The 20,042-nt window shown below is 58.6% G+C and overlaps 1 long non-coding RNA gene across 3 annotated transcripts in view; it reads right to left on the bottom strand.

Annotated features, from left to right (window-relative positions):
• LOC142056866 (uncharacterized) overlaps window positions 1–20,042 on the bottom strand; it is a 72,983-nt gene that overhangs the window by 8,901 nt on the left and 44,040 nt on the right. For all 3 annotated transcript variants that reach the window (XR_012660447.1, XR_012660448.1, XR_012660449.1), the window contains 5 exons: window positions 18,970–19,079; window positions 14,318–14,509; window positions 8,845–8,954; window positions 4,117–4,308; window positions 3,749–3,858 (listed from right to left, as the gene is read on the bottom strand). This is a non-coding gene — a long non-coding RNA (uncharacterized LOC142056866). The remainder of the gene's footprint in view (window positions 1–3,748; window positions 3,859–4,116; window positions 4,309–8,844; window positions 8,955–14,317; window positions 14,510–18,969; window positions 19,080–20,042) is intronic.

The raw sequence follows: 20,042 nt of genomic DNA, 5'->3' as shown, positions 1-20,042 counted from the left end.
CTCGGACCCTGCGGGCCACCGTCCCTCCCGCCGATGCACCCGGAAGCCCCACCGAGCCCTCAGCACAGCCTCGCTCTCCCCACCGCCCGCTACGGCTCCGACCCGGCGCTGCCCCGCCGCAGCCCTCCTCGGGGCTTGACCCGGGACGCAGCGCTCCACCACCCAGCCCCCGCTCACCTCCTCCCTCGCTACAGTCGCAGCCCGCTGACGCTCGGCCACAGCTGCGCTCGGCTCACACTGGCCCCCCGGAGCCGGGCACCACCCCTTTTCCAGGGAGGAGCCGGCACCGTCAGCCCCACCGCCCGCACCTGGGGCCCCTCCATCCAGACCCCGCCCACAGCTGAGGCGCAGCAGCAACGGGGGGCCCCCTCCCCTCACCCCCACAGTGCACCACCTCCTCCCCTGGGCTCCATCACAGCCCCTTGCTCCACGCAAAGGGAGCGCAAACGCAGCCCTGAGGGCAAAGGAGAGGGCAGGTGTTTGTGCAGGCGCGCACGTAACAAGTCCCAGGAGCCATTCGTGGATCAGGGTCCCCAACGCTCCCCCTGCCCCAAGGCCACCTCGGCCGCCGTTGCCGCAGCCGCACGGAGCTGGTGTTGGCTGGGATAGTGCTCATTTTCTCCACAGCAGCTAGGAAGGGATACGTTTTGGATTTATGCTCAAAACACCGTTAATAATGTAGAGATGTTTTGGTTCTTGCTGAGCACTGCTTCCACAGTCAGGGCCTCTTCTGGTTCTCTCAGTGCCCCACCAGCAAGTAGGCTGGGAGAGGACACAGCTGGGAAAGCTTTCCCAGCTAACTGACCAAAGGGATATTCCATACCATTTGACATCATGCTCAGCACACGCAACTGGGGGAAGAAGGGGGAGTCCTTGGGGGGCGGGGGGGGCTACGGCATTTCTCTCCCTAAGTAACCGTTACACATGACAGAGCCCTGCTTTCCCAGAGGTGGCTCAACACCTGCCCGCCGAAAAGGAGGAGTGAATTAATTCCTTGCTTTGCTTCCACGCACAGCTTTTGCTTTACCTATTAAACAGTCTTGATCTCAACCCATGATTTTTCTCACTCTTACCCTTCCAGCTCTCTCCCCCAGCCCACTGAGGGTGGAGCGAGCAAGCAGCTCCCTGGTGCAGAGTTGCCAGCTGGGGCTAAGCCACGGCACACGCTTGCCCTGGTTTGGCAGGGAACGGACCGTCCGTCGCCTGGCTCCTGGAGCGACGGGCTGCTGGGCAGGGGGGGAGGCCACCAAAGGTGAGGAGCAGGGCACAGGACAGTAGGAAGAGAGAAGAGAAGAGCGGCATCCGGCTGGACGGGGGCGGGGGGGCGCGTGTGCGTGTAGTGAGAAGGCACGAGGCAGGGAACAGGACGGCCAGAGAAGGACAGGGAGCCCGACGGAGCTGGAGATAAAAGCAGCAGAGAGAGGGGAAGAGAGGCAGCAGAAAGAGGGAAGAGCAGGACACAGACCAACAAAGAAGGAAGAGGAGCAGGCTGGAGACGCACAAAGAACCTGGGGCAGGCAGCACGACAGTGAGGGAGGAAAGAAGAATAGGGGCAGGAAGCTGGACCGAGCGCGATGGAGAAAGACAAGATAAGCGACAAGAACAGGGCAGAAAGGGAAGAATGAAGCCACGGGGACAGGGAGCCGAGACAGCCAACGACGGAGGGAAGGGGCCGGGGAGGGAACACCACAAAACAAACCACGGGGCTACGTGGTACAGAGCATGAGAAGGCAGAGAATTAAGAGTTAGGGACAGGGAGCCAGAAAAACAACAACAAAACAACACCCAAAACAAAGGGAGATGGGGAGCAAAAGGAATCGCAATGCGTACAGAAAGAAGAGAGAAACAATTCTAAAACAGGGTCACGGGGAAGCCAGAGACAGCAAGATGGAGAAAGGACAAAAGCTACAGGCTACAGGGCAGAGAGGGAAGAATTAATGAATAGACACAGAGAGCTGGGCAGAAAGAGGTGGAGAAAGGCTGAAGATCACACGGCCGACAGGGAAGAGAGAAGAGAGGGAGGAATTTTAAAAACAGGGGCAAGAAGCCAGAGAGAGGGAGAGGGAGGCAACACTAAAATGGGGACAAGCCACAGGGCGGCGAGGAGGGAACCGATGAATAAGAACAGGAGACCAAAGAGAACACAACGTAGAATGGAAAAAAGGAACAGCGGCCCAACAGGGAAGGAGGAATTAAAGATCAGGCACCGGGAGGCAGACAGAGACAAATGAAGAAACAAGTGGGGGGAAAAAAAAAAACAAAAAACCACAACAACAGCAATGGGCTACAAAGACAGACAGAGAGGGAAGAAATAAAACATCGCAGCAAGGAGCTGGACAGAGAGAGATGAGGACAAACAAATAGCACGGGTCTACGTGACAGAGAACGTGGAATTAGAACACAGAGAGAGGGAGCCGGACAGAGAGAGAGGCCGAGAGAAAAATCTAGACGGGCTACAGCGGGCAGAGGCAGGAATTAAAACCTAGGGACAGGGAGCTGGACAGAGAGAGACGGAGATCCCAGGGAACAGCGGCGGGTGCAGGAAGAACAGGAATTCATGAATAGGGAAAGGGAGCTGGACAGAGAAGAACTCAGAAAGGCAAGAACAGTAGCAGGGTACAGAGCAGAGCAGACGAATTAAAAAGCGCGGCGGGAGCGTTGAGGCAGACAGAGAGAGATTAAGAAAAAAGTCACGGGCTACGTGGCAAAGCAGGAGGAATTCAGAAACGGGGATGGCAACCAAGGGAGAGTGAGCTGGTGAAGGATAACGGGCATTCAAAGTGAGGGACGGGGAGCTGCGAAAAGCGAGGCAGAGAAAAACAGAATCACAGAGAGAATCAAACAAAGCCAAAAAAGAAGAAACTGAACAACAGGAACAGGTGTAACCAAAGCGATGAAATCAACCAACCAGAGACGGTGTTCCATTACGGGAACATGGAGCGTACGAATCAGTGTATCTGTCGATCTGCATTTTAGTCACTAGGCGATCGTTAATGTCAGCAGAACAACAGACAACGTGCTTCTGTCAGAAAAGGATGACAAAACGCGGTTTCGTGGAGCGGACTGAGAAAACTAGCCAAGATTAAGAGCCAAGAAGGCAAAAGGCAATTCTGGCAGGGGGAGATCGCGACCACCGACTCACGGACCACCACCGAGCCTGCGCAGTAATTTACATACGGAACAAGCAAGTTTGTACCGATCGGTAGACAGGACAATAATGACTATGTATGAATACCTAAAATTTTGATCTACAAATTGTACGGGAAAGGTGTGTGAGGTACGCACGCCAGGAGGAGCGATCCCCCGTGCGTCTGGCGCCGTGAATAAACAACGCCTGCTCTTTAATACTAAATTGGCGTTGAGGAGTTGTTTCCGATTTTACCGCGTTTTTCGGTAACGCAGGGAGTCAGACCAAGAGGGCCAGAGAAAGACAAAATACCTACAGGCTACAGGACAGAGCAGGAGGAATAAAAAAATAAAAACGGAGCCAGAGCCAGAGCCAGGCAGAGAGAGGCGGAGAAAGAAAAAGTAGCCACAGGCTACAGGACAGAGAGAGGGAGGACTGAAAAGACGGGGAGGCAGGGAGCCACTCAGAGCGAGATGGAGAAAGAAGGTGCGGGGGGGGGCGGAAAAAAAAAAAAAAAAAAAATTTTGCAGCAGGTAAGGAAAGAGAGGGGGCCAGGGGAGAGACAGGGAGGGCCCAGGATGCACAAGAGAGGCAACGGGGCCCCAGTGGCCCAGGACTCACCGCGACTCTCGCTCTCAGCGCTGCTGGCACAATTTAGCCGTTCGGATGCTTCTTTCCCCTCCTCTCCTCCCTGCCTCTTCTGCAGCTCCAGACTCTAGGCCGACCTCCACCTAAAGAGGATACGTGGGTGTCTTACCGCTCTGACGAGATGAGGCTTCCTCGGCACGTAGCCTAGCTCGCTCGTGCACTACACGCCCGTACCCAACTCCGGGTTACGCGTACAGACCCTGCGGTGCACATTGGTGGCCTGTCCCGCTGCGGGCTATGAAGGGGGATCCTTCCTCCCTCACCTGCAGGGACAGGCTCTCTCTTGCCTGCAGCAGGAAGGCAGCTGGCAGCCAGAGCGCCTTCAGTTTCTTCTGCTTTACCTTTCGTCGGCGTCTCCAGCTTCAGCCGAGGCAGCTCCTGTCCACAGCCGGGAAGGGCTCTGTGTGTCCCTTTTCGCCCCGGCGCTGCGAGGATGGCAAAGCCGGGCAGAGAGAAGCCACGCAAGCCTGAGACGGCCGCAGTCGACGGCGTCCCCGGGGGAAGGACAGACAACCACGTCCTCAGCACGGTCTCTGGGAGAGGGAAAGAAGGAACAGCGACCGTCATTACCGTCGATCGACCCTGACCAAAGCCCCTCCTTGCGCAGGGGCTTCTGGACACACCGCCCCTTCCCCGCGCTACTGCTACGGGCCCCTGCGCCGAGGGGGAATCCAGTGCGCTTGAGGGCCGGCTCGCTGCCTTCACGACAGGGCCTGGGGGCGGCCAAGGGCTACGCAGCACGCTTCAGGGGAGGTGCCGGGGCTGGGGGCAGGCGCACGGGGCAAGGGGGGGCCAGGGGAGGCTGAGCGGGAGCTCCGGCGAGCCGGGGAGGCGGCCATCATCTGCGCCCTGGGCAGGGGGAAAAGGTCCTCCTCCTTTCCCTCTTCCCTTCTGTCAGCTCCCGGGGAACTCACCGCTTCTCGGGGAGCGGCCGCACCTGGAAGCCCCCAGAAATCAACACGAATCCAACCCCAAAAATACACCGCGCCGACCGTACGCGGCACGGCCGCCCGGCACCCGAGCGCCGGAAGACCGCGCCTCCCGCCACGCCCCGGCGAGCCACGTGACAGGGCCGGCAGCCACTGCGCCAGGACTACACCTCCCGGCATGCTCTGCGGCACAACACGGCCGCCCCGCAGCCGCGCCCCACAAGGACTACACCTCCCGGCATGCTCTGCGGCACAACACGGCCGCCCCGGCAGCCGCGCCCCACGAGGACTACAGCTCCCGCCATGCTCTGCGGCACAACACGGCCGCACGGCCAGCCGGCAGGCGCAACACCACAGCTCCCGGCACGCCGCCAGCCCGCCCTCCCCGCTCTCGGACCCTGCGGGCCACCGTCCCTCCCGCCGATGCACCCGGAAGCCCCACCGAGCCCTCAGCACAGCCTCGCTCTCCCCACCGCCCGCTACGGCTCCGACCCGGCGCTGCCCCGCCGCAGCCCTCCTCGGGGCTTGACCCGGGACGCAGCGCTCCACCACCCAGCCCCCACTCACCTCCTCCCTCGCTACAGTCGCAGCCCGCTGACGCTCTGCCACAGCTGCGCTCGGCTCACACTGGCCCCCCGGAGCCGGGCACCACCCCTTTTCCAGGGAGGAGCCGGCACCGTCAGCCCCACCGCCCGCACCTGGGGCCCCTCCATCCAGACCCCGCCCACAGCTGAGGCGCAGCAGCAACGGGGGGCCCCCTCCCCTCACCCCCACAGTGCACCACCTCCTCCCCTGGGCTCCATCACAGCCCCTTGCTCCACGCAAAGGGAGCGCAAACGCAGCCCTGAGGGCAAAGGAGAGGGCAGGTGTTTGTGCAGGCGCGCACGTAACAAGTCCCAGGAGCCATTCGTGGATCAGGGTCCCCAACGCTCCCCCTGCCCCAAGGCCACCTCGGCCGCCGTTGCCGCAGCCGCACGGAGCTGGTGTTGGCTGGGATAGTGCTCATTTTCTCCACAGCAGCTAGGAAGGGATACGTTTTGGATTTATGCTCAAAACACCGTTAATAATGTAGAGATGTTTTGGTTCTTGCTGAGCACTGCTTCCACAGTCAGGGCCTCTTCTGGTTCTCTCAGTGCCCCACCAGCAAGTAGGCTGGGAGAGGACACAGCTGGGAAAGCTTTCCCAGCTAACTGACCAAAGGGATATTCCATACCATTTGACATCATGCTCAGCACACGCAACTGGGGGAAGAAGGGGGAGTCCTTGGGGGGCGGGGGGGGCTACGGCATTTCTCTCCCTAAGTAACCGTTACACATGACAGAGCCCTGCTTTCCCAGAGGTGGCTCAACACCTGCCCGCCGAAAAGGAGGAGTGAATTAATTCCTTGCTTTGCTTCCACGCACAGCTTTTGCTTTACCTATTAAACAGTCTTGATCTCAACCCACGATTTTTCTCACTCTTACCCTTCCAGCTCTCTCCCCCAGCCCACTGAGGGTGGAGCGAGCAAGCAGCTCCCTGGTGCAGAGTTGCCAGCTGGGGCTAAGCCACGGCACACGCTTGCCCTGGTTTGGCAGGGAACGGACCGTCCGTCGCCTGGCTCCTGGAGCGACGGGCTGCTGGGCAGGGGGGGAGGCCACCAAAGGTGAGGAGCAGGGCACAGGACAGTAGGAAGAGAGAAGAGAAGAGCGGCATCCGGCTGGACGGGGGCGGGGGGGCGCGTGTGCGTGTAGTGAGAAGGCACGAGGCAGGGAACAGGACGGCCAGAGAAGGACAGGGAGCCCGACGGAGCTGGAGATAAAAGCAGCAGAGAGAGGGGAAGAGAGGCAGCAGAAAGAGGGAAGAGCAGGACACAGACCAACAAAGAAGGAAGAGGAGCAGGCTGGAGACGCACAAAGAACCTGGGGCAGGCAGCACGACAGCGAGGGAGGAAAGAAGAATAGGGGCAGGAAGCTGGACCGAGCGCGATGGAGAAAGACAAGATAAGCGACAAGAACAGGGCAGAAAGGGAAGAATGAAGCCACGGGGACAGGGAGCCGAGACAGCCAACGACGGAGGGAAGGGGCCGGGGAGGGAACACCACAAAACAAACCACGGGGCTACGTGGTACAGAGCATGAGAAGGCAGAGAATTAAGAATTAGGGACAGGGAGCCAGAAAAACAACAACAAAACAACACCCAAAACAAAGGGAGATGGGGAGCAAAAGGAATCGCAATGCGTACAGAAAGAAGAGAGAAACAATTCTAAAACAGGGTCACGGGGAAGCCAGAGACAGCAAGATGGAGAAAGGACAAAAGCTACAGGCTACAGGGCAGAGAGGGAAGAATTAATGAATAGACACAGAGAGCTGGGCAGAAAGAGGTGGAGAAAGGCTGAAGATCACACGGCCGACAGGGAAGAGAGAAGAGAGGGAGGAATTTTAAAACCAGGGGCAAGAAGCCAGAGAGAGGGAGAGGGAGGCAACACTAAAATGGGGACAAGCCACAGGGCGGCGAGGAGGGAACCGATGAATAAGAACAGGAGACCAAAGAGAACACAACGTAGAATGGAAAAAAGGAACAGCGGCCCAACAGGGAAGGAGGAATTAAAGATCAGGCACCGGGAGGCAGGCAGAGACAAATGAAGAAACAAGTGGGGGGAAAAAAAAAAAACAAAAAACCACAACAACAGCAATGGGCTACAAAGACAGACAGAGAGGGAAGAAATAAAACATAGCAGCAAGGAGCTGGACAGAGAGAGATGAGGACAAACAAATAGCACGGGTCTACGTGACAGAGAACGTGGAATTAGAACACAGAGAGAGGGAGCCGGACAGAGAGAGAGGCCGAGAGAAAAATCTAGACGGGCTACAGCGGGCAGAGGCAGGAATTAAAACCTAGGGACAGGGAGCTGGACAGAGAGAGACGGAGATCCCAGGGAACAGCGGCGGGTGCAGGAAGAACAGGAATTCATGAATAGGGAAAGGGAGCTGGACAGAGAAGAACTCAGAAAGGCAAGAACAGTAGCAGGGTACAGAGCAGAGCAGACGAATTAAAAAGCGCGGCGGGAGCGTTGAGGCAGACAGAGAGAGATTAAGAAAAAAGTCACGGGCTACGTGGCAAAGCAGGAGGAATTCAGAAACGGGGATGGCAACCAAGGGAGAGTGAGCTGGTGAAGGATAACGGGCATTCAAAGTGAGGGACGGGGAGCTGCGAAAAGCGAGGCAGAGAAAAACAGAATCACAGAGAGAATCAAACAAAGCCAAAAAAGAAGAAACTGAACAACAGGAACAGGTGTAACCAAAGCGATGAAATCAACCAACCAGAGACGGTGTTCCATTACGGGAACATGGAGCGTACGAATCAGTGTATCTGTCGATCTGCATTTTAGTCACTAGGCGATCGTTAATGTCAGCAGAACAACAGACAACGTGCTTCTGTCAGAAAAGGATGACAAAACGCGGTTTCGTGGAGCGGACTGAGAAAACTAGCCAAGATTAAGAGCCAAGAAGGCAAAAGGCAATTCTGGCAGGGGGAGATCGCGACCACCGACTCACGGACCACCACCGAGCCTGCGCAGTAATTTACATACGGAACGAGCAAGTTTGTACCGATCAGTAGACAGGACAATAATGAATATGTATGAATGCGTAAAAGTTTGATCTACAAATTGTAGGGGAAAGGTGTGTCAGGTACGCACGCCAGGAGGAGCGATTCCCCGTGCGTCTGGCGCCGTGAATAAACAACGCCTGCTCTTCAATACTAAATTGGCGTTGAGGAGTTGTTTCCGATTTTACCGCGTTTTTCGGTAACGCAGGGAGTCAGGCCAAGAGGGCCAGAGAAAGACAAAATACCGACAGGCTACAGGACAGAGCAGGAGGAATAAAAAAATAAAAACGGAGCCAGAGCCAGAGCCAGGCAGAGAGAGGCGGAGAAAGAAAAAGTAGCCACAGGCTACAGGACAGAGAGAGGGAGGACTGAAAAGACGGGGAGGCAGGGAGCCACTCAGAGCGAGATGGAGAAAGAAGGTGCGGGGGGGGGCGGAAAAAAAAAAAAAAAAAAAAATTTTGCAGCAGGTAAGGAAAGAGAGGGGGCCAGGGGAGAGACAGGGAGGGCCCAGGATGCACAAGAGAGGCAACGGGGCCCCAGTGGCCCAGGACTCACCGCGACTCTCGCTCTCAGCGCTGCTGGCACAATTTAGCCGTTCGGATGCTTCTTTCCCCTCCTCTCCTCCCTGCCTCTTCTGCAGCTCCAGACTCTAGGCCGACCTCCACCTAAAGAGGATACGTGGGTGTCTTACCGCTCTGACGAGATGAGGCTTCCTCGGCACGTAGCCTAGCTCGCTCGTGCACTACACGCCCGTACCCAACTCCGGGTTACGCGTACAGACCCTGCGGTGCACGTTGGTGGCCTGGTCCCGCTGCGGGCTATGAAGGGGGATCCTTCCTCCCTCACCTGCAGGGACAGGCTCTCTCTTGCCTGCAGCAGGAAGGCAGCTGGCAGCCAGAGCGCCTTCAGTTTCTTCTGCTTTACCTTTCGTCGGCGTCTCCAGCTTCAGCCGAGGCAGCTCCTGTCCACAGCCGGGAAGGGCTCTGTGTGTCCCTTTTCGCCCCGGCGCTGCGAGGATGGCAAAGCCGGGCAGAGAGAAGCCACGCAAGCCTGAGACGGCCGCAGTCGACGGCGTCCCCGGGGGAAGGACAGACAACCACGTCCTCAGCACGGTCTCTGGGAGAGGGAAAGAAGGAACAGCGACCGTCATTACCGTCGACCGACCCTGACCAAAGCCCCTCCTTGCGCAGGGGCTTCTGGACACACCGCCCCTTCCCCGCGCTACTGCTACGGGCCCCTGCGCCGAGGGGGAATCCAGTGCGCTTGAGGGCCGGCTCGCTGCCTTCACGACAGGGCCTGGGGGCGGCCAAGGGCTACGCAGCACGCTTCAGGGGAGGTGCCGGGGCTGGGGGCAGGCGCACGGGGCAAGGGGGGGCCAGGGGAGGCTGAGCGGGAGCTCCGGCGAGCCGGGGAGGCGGCCATCATCTGCGCCCTGGGCAGGGGGAAAAGGTCCTCCTCCTTTCCCTCTTCCCTTCTGTCAGCTCCCGGGGAACTCACCGCTTCTCGGGGAGCGGCCGCACCCGGAAGCCCCCAGAAATCAACACGAATCCAACCCCAAAAATACACCGCGCCGACCGTACGCGGCACGGCCGCCCGGCACCCGAGCGCCGGAAGACCGCGCCTCCCGCCACGCCCCGGCGAGCCACGTGACAGGGCCGGCAGCCACTGCGCCAGGACTACACCTCCCGGCATGCTCTGCGGCACAACACGGCCGCCCCGCAGCCGCGCCCCGCAAGGACTACACCTCCCGGCATGCTCTGCGGCACAACACGGCCGCCCCGGCAGCCGCGCCCCACGAGGACTACAGCTCCCGCCATGCTCTGCGGCACAACACGGCCGCACGGCCAGCCGGCAGGCGCAACACCACAGCTCCCGGCACGCCGCCAGCCCGCCCTCCCCGCTCTCGGACCCTGCGGGCCACCGTCCCTCCCGCCGATGCACCCGGAAGCCCCACCGAGCCCTCAGCACAGCCTCGCTCTCCCCACCGCCCGCTCCGGCTCCGACCCGGCGCTGCCCCGCCGCAGCCCTCCTCGGGGCTTGACCCGGGACGCAGCGCTCCACCACCCAGCCCCCGCTCACCTCCTCCCTCGCTACAGTCGCAGCCCGCTGACGCTCGGCCACAGCTCCGCTCCGCCCTCGGCTCACACTGGCCCCCCGGAGCCGGGCACCACCCCTTTTCCAGGGAGGAGCCGGCACCGTCAGCCCCACCGCCCGCACCTGGGGCCCCTCCATCCAGACCCCGCCCACAGCTGAGGCGCAGCAGCAACGGGGGGCCCCCTCCCCTCACCCCCACAGTGCACCACCTCCTCCCCTGGGCTCCATCACAGCCCCTTGCTCCACGCAAAGGGAGCGCAAACGCAGCCCTGAGGGCAAAGGAGAGGGCAGGTGTTTGTGCAGGCGCGCACGTAACAAGTCCCAGGAGCCATTCGTGGATCAGGGTCCCCAACGCTCCCCCTGCCCCAAGGCCACCTCGGCCGCCGTTGCCGCAGCCGCACGGAGCTGGTGTTGGCTGGGATAGTGCTCATTTTCTCCACAGCAGCTAGGAAGGGATACGTTTTGGATTTATGCTCAAAACACCGTTAATAATGTAGAGATGTTTTGGTTCTTGCTGAGCACTGCTTCCACAGTCAGGGCCTCTTCTGGTTCTCTCAGTGCCCCACCAGCAAGTAGGCTGGGAGAGGACACAGCTGGGAAAGCTTTCCCAGCTAACTGACCAAAGGGATATTCCATACCATTTGACATCATGCTCAGCACACGCAACTGGGGGAAGAAGGGGGAGTCCTTGGGGGGCGGGGGGGGCTACGGCATTTCTCTCCCTAAGTAACCGTTACACATGACAGAGCCCTGCTTTCCCAGAGGTGGCTCAACACCTGCCCGCCGAAAAGGAGGAGTGAATTAATTCCTTGCTTTGCTTCCACGCACAGCTTTTGCTTTACCTATTAAACAGTCTTGATCTCAACCCACGATTTTTCTCACTCTTACCCTTCCAGCTCTCTCCCCCAGCCCACTGAGGGTGGAGCGAGCAAGCAGCTCCCTGGTGCAGAGTTGCCAGCTGGGGCTAAGCCACGGCACACGCTTGCCCTGGTTTGGCAGGGAACGGACCGTCCGTCGCCTGGCTCCTGGAGCGACGGGCTGCTGGGCAGGGGGGGAGGCCACCAAAGGTGAGGAGCAGGGCACAGGACAGTAGGAAGAGAGAAGAGAAGAGCGGCATCCGGCTGGACGGGGGCGGGGGGGCGCGTGTGCGTGTAGTGAGAAGGCACGAGGCAGGGAACAGGACGGCCAGAGAAGGACAGGGAGCCCGACGGAGCTGGAGATAAAAGCAGCAGAGAGAGGGGAAGAGAGGCAGCAGAAAGAGGGAAGAGCAGGACACAGACCAACAAAGAAGGAAGAGGAGCAGGCTGGAGACGCACAAAGAACCTGGGGCAGGCAGCACGACAGCGAGGGAGGAAAGAAGAATAGGGGCAGGAAGCTGGACCGAGCGCGATGGAGAAAGACAAGATAAGCGACAAGAACAGGGCAGAAAGGGAAGAATGAAGCCACGGGGACAGGGAGCCGAGACAGCCAACGACGGAGGGAAGGGGCCGGGGAGGGAACACCACAAAACAAACCACGGGGCTACGTGGTACAGAGCATGAGAAGGCAGAGAATTAAGAATTAGGGACAGGGAGCCAGAAAAACAACAACAAAACAACACCCAAAACAAAGGGAGATGGGGAGCAAAAGGAATCGCAATGCGTACAGAAAGAAGAGAGAAACAATTCTAAAACAGGGTCACGGGGAAGCCAGAGACAGCAAGATGGAGAAAGGACAAAAGCTACAGGCTACAGGGCAGAGAGGGAAGAATTAATGAATAGACACAGAGAGCTGGGCAGAAAGAGGTGGAGAAAGGCTGAAGATCACACGGCCGACAGGGAAGAGAGAAGAGAGGGAGGAATTTTAAAAACAGGGGCAAGAAGCCAGAGAGAGGGAGAGGGAGGCAACACTAAAATGGGGACAAGCCACAGGGCGGCGAGGAGGGAACCGATGAATAAGAACAGGAGACCAAAGAGAACACAACGTAGAATGGAAAAAAGGAACAGCGGCCCAACAGGGAAGGAGGAATTAAAGATCAGGCACCGGGAGGCAGGCAGAGACAAATGAAGAAACAAGTGGGGGGAAAAAAAAAAAACAAAAAACCACAACAACAGCAATGGGCTACAAAGACAGACAGAGAGGGAAGAAATAAAACATAGCAGCAAGGAGCTGGACAGAGAGAGATGAGGACAAACAAATAGCACGGGTCTACGTGACAGAGAACGTGGAATTAGAACACAGAGAGAGGGAGCCGGACAGAGAGAGAGGCCGAGAGAAAAATCTAGACGGGCTACAGCGGGCAGAGGCAGGAATTAAAACCTAGGGACAGGGAGCTGGACAGAGAGAGACGGAGATCCCAGGGAACAGCGGCGGGTGCAGGAAGAACAGGAATTCATGAATAGGGAAAGGGAGCTGGACAGAGAAGAACTCAGAAAGGCAAGAACAGTAGCAGGGTACAGAGCAGAGCAGACGAATTAAAAAGCGCGGCGGGAGCGTTGAGGCAGACAGAGAGAGATTAAGAAAAAAGTCACGGGCTACGTGGCAAAGCAGGAGGAATTCAGAAACGGGGATGGCAACCAAGGGAGAGTGAGCTGGTGAAGGATAACGGGCATTCAAAGTGAGGGACGGGGAGCTGCGAAAAGCGAGGCAGAGAAAAACAGAATCACAGAGAGAATCAAACAAAGCCAAAAAAGAAGAAACTGAACAACAGGAACAGGTGTAACCAAAGCGATGAAATCAACCAACCAGAGACGGTGTTCCATTACGGGAACATGGAGCGTACGAATCAGTGTATCTGTCGATCTGCATTTTAGTCACTAGGCGATCGTTAATGTCAGCAGAACAACAGACAACGTGCTTCTGTCAGAAAAGGATGACAAAACGCGGTTTCGTGGAGCGGACTGAGAAAACTAGCCAAGATTAAGAGCCAAGAAGGCAAAAGGCAATTCTGGCAGGGGGAGATCGCGACCACCGACTCACGGACCACCACCGAGCCTGCGCAGTAATTTACATACGGAACGAGCAAGTTTGTACCGATCAGTAGACAGGACAATAATGAATATGTATGAATGCGTAAAAGTTTGATCTACAAATTGTAGGGGAAAGGTGTGTCAGGTACGCACGCCAGGAGGAGCGATTCCCCGTGCGTCTGGCGCCGTGAATAAACAACGCCTGCTCTTCAATACTAAATTGGCGTTGAGGAGTTGTTTCCGATTTTACCGCGTTTTTCGGTAACGCAGGGAGTCAGGCCAAGAGGGCCAGAGAAAGACAAAATACCGACAGGCTACAGGACAGAGCAGGAGGAATAAAAAAATAAAAACGGAGCCAGAGCCAGAGCCAGGCAGAGAGAGGCGGAGAAAGAAAAAGTAGCCACAGGCTACAGGACAGAGAGAGGGAGGACTGAAAAGACGGGGAGGCAGGGAGCCACTCAGAGCGAGATGGAGAAAGAAGGTGCGGGGGGGGGCGGAAAAAAAAAAAAAAAAAAAAATTTTGCAGCAGGTAAGGAAAGAGAGGGGGCCAGGGGAGAGACAGGGAGGGCCCAGGATGCACAAGAGAGGCAACGGGGCCCCAGTGGCCCAGGACTCACCGCGACTCTCGCTCTCAGCGCTGCTGGCACAATTTAGCCGTTCGGATGCTTTCTTTCCCCTCCTCTCCTCCCTGCCTCTTCTGCAGCTCCAGACTGTAGGCCGACCTCCACCTAAAGAGGATACGTGGGTGTCTTACCGCTCTTACGAGATGAGGCTTCCTAGGCACGTAGCCTAGCTCGCTCGTGCACTACACGCCCGTACCCAACTCCGGGTTACGCGTACAGACCCTGCGGTGCACGTTGGTGGCCTGTCCCGCTGCGGGCTATGAAGGGGGATCCTTCCTCCCTCACCTGCAGGGACAGGCTCTCTCTTGCCTGCAGCAGGAAGGCAGCTGGCAGCCAGAGCGCCTTCAGTTTCTTCTGCTTTACCTTTCGTTGGCGTCTCCAGCTTCAGCCGAGGCAGCTCCTGTCCACAGCCGGGAAGGGCTCTGTGTGTCCCTTTTTGCCCCGGCGCTGCGAGGATGGCAAAGCCGGGCAGAGAGAAGCCACGCAAGCCTGAGACGGCCGCAGTCAACGGCGTCCCCGGGGGAAGGACAGACAACCACGTCCTCAGCACGGTCTCTGGGAGAGGGAAAGAAGGAACAGCGACCGTCATTACCGTCGACCGACCCTGACCAAAGCCCCTCCTTGCGCAGGGGCTTCTGGACACACCGCCCCTTCCCCGCGCTACTGCTACGGGCCCCTGCGCCGAGGGGGAATCCAGTGCGCTTGAGGGCCGGCTCGCTGCCTTCACGACAGGGCCTGGGGGCGGCCAAGGGCTACGCAGCACGCTTCAGGGGAGGTGCCGGGGCTGGGGGCAGGCGCACGGGGCAAGGGGGGGCCAGGGGAGGCTGAGCGGGAGCTCCGGCGAGCCGGGGAGGCGGCCATCATCTGCGCCCTGGGCAGGGGGAAAAGGTCCTCCTCCTTTCCCTCTTCCCTTCTGTCAGCTCCCGGGGAACTCACCGCTTCTCGGGGAGCGGCCGCACCTGGAAGCCCCCAGAAATCAACACGAATCCAACCCCAAAAATACACCGCGCCGACCGTACGCGGCACGGCCGCCCGGCACCCGAGCGCCGGAAGACCGCGCCTCCCGCCACGCCCCGGCGAACCACGTGACAGCGCCGGCAGCCACTGCGCCAGGACTACACCTCCCGGCATGCTCTGCGGCACAACACGGCCGCCCCGCAGCCGCGCCCCACAAGGACTACACCTCCCGGCATGCTCTGCGGCACAACACGGCCGCCCGGCAGCCGCGCGCCACACCACCACAGCTCCCGGCACGCCGCCAGCCCGCCCTCCCCGCTCTCGGACCCTGCGGGGCACCGTCCCTCCCGCCGATGCGCCCGGACGCCCCACCGAGCCCTCAGCACAGCCTCGCTCTCCCCACCGCCCGCTCCGGCTCCGCCCGGCGCTGCCCCGCCGCAGCCCTCCTCGGGGCTTGACGCGGGACGCAGCGCTCCACCACCCAGCCCCCGCTCACCTCCTCCCTCGCTACAGTCGCAGCCCGCTGACGCTCGGCCACAGCTCCGCTCCGCTCCGCCCCGCCCTCGGCTCACACTGGCCCCCCGGAGCAGGGCACCACCCCTTTTCCAGGGAGGAGCCGGCACCGTCAGCCCCACTGCCCGCACCTGGGGCTCCTCCATCCAGACCCCGCCCACAGCTGAGGCTCAGCAGCAACTGGGGGCCCCCTCCCCTCACCCCCACAGTGCACCACCTCCTCCCCTGGGCTCCATCACAGCCCCTTGCCCCACGCAAAGGGAGCGCAAGCGCAGCCCTGAGGGCAAAGGAGAGGGCAGGTGTTTGTGCAGGCGCGCACGTAACAAGTCCCAGGAGCCATTCGTGGATCAGGGTCCCCAACGCTCCCCCTGCCCCAAGGCCACCTCGGCCGCCGTTGCCGCAGCCGCACGGAGCTGGTGTTGGCTGGGATAGTGCTCATTTTCTCCACAGCAGCTAGGAAGGGATACGTTTTGGATTTATGCTCAAAACACCGTTAATAATGTAGAGATGTTTTGGTTCTTGCTGAGCACTGCTTCCACAGTCAGGGCCTCTTCCGGTTCTCTCAGTGCCCCACCAGCAAGTAGGCTGGGAGAGGACACAGCTGGGAAAGCTTTCCCAGCTAACTGACCAAAGGGATATTCCATACCATTTGACATCATGCTCAGCACACACAGCTGGGGGAAGAAGGGGGAGTCCTTGGGGGGCGGGGGCTACGGCATTTCTCTCCCTAAGTAACCGTTACACATGACAGAGCCCTGCTTTCCCAGAGATGGCTCAACACCTGCCCGCCGAAAAGGAGGAGTGAATTAATTCCTTGCTTTGCTTCCACGCACAGCTTTTGCTTTACCTATTAAACAGTCTTGATCTCAGCCCATGATTTTTCTCGCTTTTACCCTTCCAGCTCTCTCCCCCAGCCCACTGAGGGTGGAGCGAGCAAGCAGCTCCCTGGTGCAGAGTTGCCAGCTGGGGCTAAGCCACGGCACGCGCTTGTCCTGGTTTGGCAGGGAACGGACCGTCCGTCGCCCGGCTCCTGGAGCAACGGGCTGCTGGGCAGAGGGGGAGGCCACCAAAGGTGAGGAGCAGGGCACAGGACAGTAGGAGGAGAGAAGAGAAGAGCGGCATCCGGCTGGACGGGGGCGGGGGGGCGTGTGTGCGTGTAGTGAGAAGGCACGAGGCAGGGAACAGGACGGCCAGAGAAGGACAGGGAGCCTGACGGAGCTGGAGATAAAAGCAGCAGAGAGAGGGGAAGAGAGGCAGCAGGAAGAGGGAAGAGCAGGACACAGACCAACAAAGGAGGAAGAGGAGCAGGCTGGAGACGCACAAAGAACCTGGGGCAGGCAGCACAACAGCGAGGGAGGAAAGAAGAATAGGGGCAGGAAGCTGGACCGAGCGCGATGGAGAAAGACAAGATAAGCGACAAGAACAGGGCAGAAAGGGAAGAATGAAGCCACGGACACAGGGAGCCGAGACGGCCAACGACGGAGGGAAGGGGCCGGGGAGGGAACACCACAAAACAAACCATGGGGCGACGTGGTACAGAGCACGAGAAGGCAGAGAATTAAGAATTAGGGACAGGGAGCCAGAAAAACAACAACAAAAAAAACACCCAAAACAAAGGGAGATGGGGAGCAATGCGTACAGAAAGAAGAGAGAAACAATTCTAAAATAGGGTCGTGGGGAAGCCAGAGACAGCAAGATGGAGAAAGGACAAAAGCTACAGGCTACAGGGCAGAGAGGGAAGAATTAATGAATAGACACAGAGAGCTGGGCAGAAAGAGATGGAGAAAGGCTGAAGATCACACGGCCGACAGGGAAGAGAGAAGAGAGGGAGGAATTTTAAAACCAGGGGCAAGAAGCCAGAGAGAGGGAGAGAGAGGGAGGCAACACTAAAATGGGGACAAGCCACAGGGCGGCGAGGAGGGAACCGATGAATAAGAACAGGAGACCAAAGAGAACACAACGTAGAATGGAAAAAAGGAACAGCGGCCTAACAGGGAAGGAGGAATTCAAGATCAGGCACTGGGAGGCAGGCAGAGACAAATGAAGAAACAAGTGGAAAAAAACAAACAAAAAACACAACAACAGCAATGGGCTACAAAGTCAGACAGAGAGGGAAGAAATAAAACATCGCAGCAAGGAGCTGGACAGAGAGAGATGAGGACAAACAAATAGCACGGGTCTACGTGACAGAGAACGTGGAATTAGAACACAGAGAGAGGGAGCCGGACAGAGAGAGAGGCCGACAGAAAAATCTAGACGGGCTACAGCGGGCAGAGGCAGGAATTAAAACCTAGGGACAGGGAGCTGGACAGAGAGAGACGGAGATCCCAGGGAACAGCGGTGGCTGCAGGAAGAACAGGAGTTCACGAATAGGGAAAGGGAGCTGGACAGAGAAGAACTCAGAAAGGCAAGAACAGTAGCAGGGTACAGAGCAGACGAATTAAAAAGCGCGGCGGGAGCGTTGAGGCAGACAGAGAGAGATTAAGAAAAAAGTCACGGGCTACGTGGCAAAGCAGGAGGAATTCAGAAACGGGGATGGCAACCAAGGGAGAGTGAGCTGGTGAAGGATAACGGGCATTCAAAGTGAGGGACGGGGAGCTGGGAAAAGCGAGGCAGAGAAAAACAGAATCACAGAGAGAATCACACAAAGCCAAAAAAGAAGACGCTGAACAACAGCAACAGGTGTAACCAAAGCGATGAAATCAACCAACCAGAGACGGTGTTCCATTACGGGAACATGGAGCGTACGAATCAGTGTATCTGTCGATCTGCATTTTAGTCACTAGGCGATCGTTAATGTCAGCAGAACAACAGACAACGTGCTTCTGTCAGAAAAGGATGACAAAACGCGGTTTCGTGGAGCGGACTGAGAAAACTAGCCAAGATTAAGAGCCAAGAAGGCAAAAGGCAATTCTGGCAGGGGGAGATCGCGACCACCGACTCACGGACCACCACCGAGCCTGCGCAGTAATTTACATACGGAACAAGCAAGTTTGTACCGATCGGTAGACAGGACAATAATGACTATGTATGAATACCTAAAATTTTGATCTACAAATTGTACGGGAAAGGTGTGTGAGGTACGCACGCCAGGAGGAGCGATCCCCCGTGCGTCTGGCGCCGTGAATAAACAACGCCTGCTCTTTAATACTAAATTGGCGTTGAGGAGTTGTTTCCGATTTTACCGCGTTTTTCGGTAACGCAGGGAGTCAGACCAAGAGGGCCAGAGAAAGACAAAATACCGACAGGCTACAGGACAGAGCAGGAGGAATAAAAAAATAAAAACGGAGCCAGAGCCAGGCAGAGAGAGGCGGAGAAAGAAAAAGTAGCCACAGGCTACAGGACAGAGAGAGGGAGGACTGAAAAGACGGGGAGGCAGGGAGCCACTCAGAGCGAGATGGAGAAAGAAGGTGCGGGGGGGGGCGGAAAAAAAAAAAAAAAAAAAATTTTGCAGCAGGTAAGGAAAGAGAGGGGGCCAGGGGAGAGACAGGGAGGGCCCAGGATGCACAAGAGAGGCAACGGGGCCCCAGTGGCCCAGGACTCACCGCGACTCTCGCTCTCAGCGCTGCTGGCACAATTTAGCCGTTCGGATGCTTCTTTCCCCTCCTCTCCTCCCTGCCTCTTCTGCAGCTCCAGACTCTAGGCCGACCTCCACCTAAAGAGGATACGTGGGTGTCTTACCGCTCTTACGAGATGAGGCTTCCTCGGCACGTAGCCTAGCTCGCTCGTGCACTACACGCCCGTACCCAACTCCGGGTTACGCGTACAGACCCTGCGGTGCACGTTGGTGGCCTGTCCCGCTGCGGGCTATGAAGGGGGATCCTTCCTCCCTCACCTGCAGGGACAGGCTCTCTCTTGCCTGCAGCAGGAAGGCAGCTGGCAGCCAGAGCGCCTTCAGTTTCTTCTGCTTTACCTTTCGTCGGCGTCTCCAGCTTCAGCCGAGGCAGCTCCTGTCCACAGCCGGGAAGGGCTCTGTGTGTCCCTTTTCGCCCCGGCGCTGCGAGGATGGCAAAGCCGGGCAGAGAGAAGCCACGCAAGCCTGAGACGGCCGCAGTCGACGGCGTCCCCGGGGGAAGGACAGACAACCACGTCCTCAGCACGGTCTCTGGGAGAGGGAAAGAAGGAACAGCGACCGTCATTACCGTCGACCGACCCTGACCAAAGCCCCTCCTTGCGCAGGGGCTTCTGGACACACCGCCCCTTCCCCGCGCTACTGCTACGGGCCCCTGCGCCGAGGGGGAATCCAGTGCGCTTGAGGGCCGGCTCGCTGCCTTCACGACAGGGCCTGGGGGCGGCCAAGGGCTACGCAGCACGCTTCAGGGGAGGTGCCGGGGCTGGGGGCAGGCGCACGGGGCAAGGGGGGGCCAGGGGAGGCTGAGCGGGAGCTCCGGCGAGCCGGGGAGGCGGCCATCATCTGCGCCCTGGGCAGGGGGAAAAGGTCCTCCTCCTTTCCCTCTTCCCTTCTGTCAGCTCCCGGGGAACTCACCGCTTCTCGGGGAGCGGCCGCACCCGGAAGCCCCCAGAAATCAACACGAATCCAACCCCAAAAAATACACCGCGCCTACCGTACGCGGCACGGCCGCCCGGCACCCGAGCACCGGAGCACCGCGCCTCCCGC

The sequence above is a fragment of the Phalacrocorax aristotelis genome, chromosome 4, assembly GCF_949628215.1.
Source record: "Phalacrocorax aristotelis chromosome 4, bGulAri2.1, whole genome shotgun sequence".
Lineage (NCBI taxonomy): Eukaryota > Metazoa > Chordata > Aves > Suliformes > Phalacrocoracidae > Phalacrocorax > Phalacrocorax aristotelis.
Note: the sequence above shows the minus strand (reverse complement) of the source record. Positions and strands in the feature narration are given on the sequence as shown.